Here is a 3,488-nt window from a genome sequence, read left to right on the forward strand (position 1 = left end):
AGACAGCTAGCTAGACTATCTGTCCAATCTGTTTTCTGTTACACAACTAAAACAACTTTTGAACGTACACATGTTCCACAAAACAAAGTTCTTTCCCAAGGCTTTTTCTGAAAGGGAATAAACTATAATAATGTTTTTAAAAAAACGATAAAACGGTTTCTGGCAATTTAAAAAATGTGTTTAGCACCATGTGTACACTGGGGGCATATTGTAAGCAGCGCATTGGACAAACAGAAGATTCAGTGATATGTCTGTGTGCACAGGGACGCGTTTCAGCCCTATATTGATTGTAGGTCACAAGCGTTTTGGCAGCGCTAAAAGCACGCCACGCAACCCTGTAGTTACACAAGTTGAACAGAAGAAAATACATGTCACGCCTTATATAACAAATATTTTTAATTGGTACAGCTGCCGTTATGCTATTATGCATATGCCTGACAATTGTAATGATTGATAGAGAGCTACACTATGGAAATATGGAGATATATACTGTATTCATTCTAGTTTGACTTTTAGGTGCATAGGCTGCTGCCTCATGGAAACCGTTATGTCTAATTCCTAGTTATTTGTTTATCTGCCCAGGATCATTGAATCACTTCAAAGGCCATGGCACGCTCAAACGTGAATTGTTGCTAGTGTGAAAATATTTCAGTGAAAATTAGGCATGGAGTGGAGATATTAGGTGTTGAAATTACAAGAGTATTGCAATCAATGCCCAGCTGCACACATCTACAAAAGGTTTGTCTATGACTGCTCCATGGAAGGTAAGAAATCATGGTGAGTCACTGAATACCACCACACAGGTTTGACATAATGAATGCCCTTTGGAAAAGTCCCAAGGATCCTGAGACATTTTCAATTCATTGGACAAAAGTGATCAATAATACAGTAAAAAAAAAAAAAATCGAAGGCTTTGTTAGAAAAACTCAGGATACTTAATGTCTTTGCAAGATACTGAGGATAAACCCAGTGACGGAATCCATTTTACCCTGAGAGATGAATGGCCTTTGAACAATAAATAAAATATTTACTGTGAAGGTGTTTGGTGTTTTAAGCCCCCAACGTTGCCTTCCAGACAGCGCTGCCTGGAATACACTAGGATTACGCAATGCTTAGGGTTAAGGTTAGGTGCCTTGAAGTCAACAATTGCAGCGCTGCCTGGAAGTCGACGTTGGGGGCTTACAACACCATTGAGCGAACGTTAACCCTCAAACATATACTGTACATCTCTGTGTTTAAGTGGTATTTCTTTACTAACTAATGCAACCATATTTTTCCATATTCCCATTGATATCAATCCAAAGTACTTTTTTGTGCATGATTCATTTGTACTCACCACTGGCATCAAAAATTCCCTTTTTTGCTCGTATTCACCTCTGACTTTCTAAGATGTGATAGTGTAGGAGTTGTACTATAAGAAAGGAGATTAAGGAATACAGAAAATGAAGAGAGAGAGAGAGAGAGAGAGAGAGGTTACAAGTTCATGGAATGGAGAGACAGTATTCTATTATGATAAACACAAAGAAAAAAAAGGAGCCAGCTACATTTTCAAAATGTCATTTCGGAAGTTTTTAGTTGACCTCAGATCATAATTCACTTTCCTTCACACTTGGCTGCACAAATGTTTATTCTCAGCCCAAGAAAAAACAATTATATGGTGTCAGGCGCTGTGGAGAAATTCCAGAAGTAAACTTTAAAAAAAAAAAAAAAAAAAAAAAGAGTAGTGCACAGTCCAATCCAGAAGTCTTCTCAATCTGTCAGGATGGATTGTAATTGTAGAACTACAACACCAGAGCATAAGCCTGTGTGTCACAATGATCTCCTATGTATTTGTTTGAGCACTCATCCATTTTAATTACGTTTCATTCTTGCTTAGTAGAAACCCAACACAACTCTTGGGACTTTTGGGCTTTTTGATTCAGAGAAAGCTTCTTTTTTCTCCTTGGTGCACACCTGCAGCCACCATGGCTTTCCACCTATGAGAGCTTGGATCATAAAAACAGAGAGGAGGAAAACAACATTCAAGTAAACCCTATTTTATCAATGCTAGAGGGTGAAAACAAAGAGTGAATGCCCCAACTACCCAACAGAAAGCAGCACTAGGCACCATTGCCAGCTCCAAATGGCGGTGTTGGGATATTAAAAACTTAACTGCCCAGAAATTCTGTAATATGGTTTCAGTGAACTGTAAACAACATAGCAACGTTTACCTTCCCAGCTATTTCCCAGAAATTAGTCTGGGTGCGTCCCAAAATAAAATAAATAAATAAATAAACCTTTTAATGAGATCGCAGTGTTGGCACAGCAGGGGTTCTCACACAAAAAAATGAAGGACCGTCTGGCAGTGTCATCTGGCAAAGTGCTGCATTGGTCAATCAAATATTTGAAGCACACATGCCTAGTGATCACTTTAGAATGTGAATGTCGTAATTCTGCTGCTTACCCTGCCATGACCACTTTCCCTACTGTAAAAGTCTGCCTCATAGTTTTAACAGAGCCGGGGAAAAATTATTTCTAATATGAAAACAAGCTCCAGTATGTGTTGTATGTTGTCCTGACAAGGAGCTCATGTGGCCCTGTGCATCATTACTGTTGTCTCTTCAAAGCAAAGACAAAAGTATTTTTTTGTTATAGTGTTGTGTAGGTCAGGATGGAGGCTTGGGCATCAAAAGCATCCACCTGCTACTCACATTCTCTCATATACCAACAATCAACATTGGTTTCTTTTAATAATGACTGTAGTTATAGTTTCCTAAACCTAACCAGGTTTTTAAAAAAAAACAGTCAGTAGTAATTGCAGTAAGTCATGTTTCTCTTCCTGACACTGTCTGATAACACTAGTCCAAATTGTTAGCAATCCATATAAATTCGATGGATTATCATGGAAAAGCAAGACATTGTTACCAGAGATCTTTGTAGGCCTAATACACAACACTACCACCAAATAATGCTAAAGAGCCTGTGTTTTTCAGTCCAGCAGTAACTTGAAATATGTCTGTATTTAAAGTAATCCACATTGTCTAGATTCTTATGTAATGTTGTTATGTTGTAATGTTGTCGTCTTAAATTTTGACTCCACCTGGGAGAGTTGGGACAAACCCTTTGTCTTCTGAGTACTCGCCGTGCCAGCCGACGGCTAACGATGGTTATGGACATCACTTGCATGTCTGTTTGTCCAGGTTTTTGAATTTGCGCATATTGCTACAGCAACCTTTTCAAGAAACTGTTTGAAAGAATGAAAGAGGGACGCTGTGTTTGCACGGTCCAACAAGTGCGCCCCCACCGGTAAACTAATTAATTCAGTTGCATGTTCTTTATTTTGACTGCAAGAATGCAAATTATGATACAGAAGAGATGTAACAGAAAGATTCCTGACCAGTCATTGTAATTGTTGTATCAGTTGCATCAGCTTGCTATATGAAAATAGAAGGATTTGCTTCCTAATACACTCAGCCAACACACACACACACACACACACACACACACAC

At 38.7% G+C, this 3,488-nt stretch overlaps 1 protein-coding gene and 1 long non-coding RNA gene across 6 annotated transcripts in view; one reads left to right on the forward strand and one right to left on the reverse strand.

Moving 5' to 3' along the window:
• LOC116701038 (uncharacterized) overlaps positions 1-401 on the reverse strand; it is a 3,268-nt gene extending 2,867 nt beyond the window's left edge. Inside the window, exon 1 of the long non-coding RNA XR_004334796.1 lies at positions 388-401. This is a non-coding gene — a long non-coding RNA (uncharacterized LOC116701038). The remainder of the gene's footprint in view (positions 1-387) is intronic.
• LOC116701032 (astrotactin-1) overlaps positions 1-3,488 on the forward strand; it is a 372,813-nt gene that overhangs the window by 98,089 nt on the left and 271,236 nt on the right. The gene's annotated exons all lie outside the window — the stretch shown is intronic.

Source organism: Etheostoma spectabile, chromosome 13 (assembly GCF_008692095.1).
Source record: "Etheostoma spectabile isolate EspeVRDwgs_2016 chromosome 13, UIUC_Espe_1.0, whole genome shotgun sequence".
Lineage (NCBI taxonomy): Eukaryota > Metazoa > Chordata > Actinopteri > Perciformes > Percidae > Etheostoma > Etheostoma spectabile.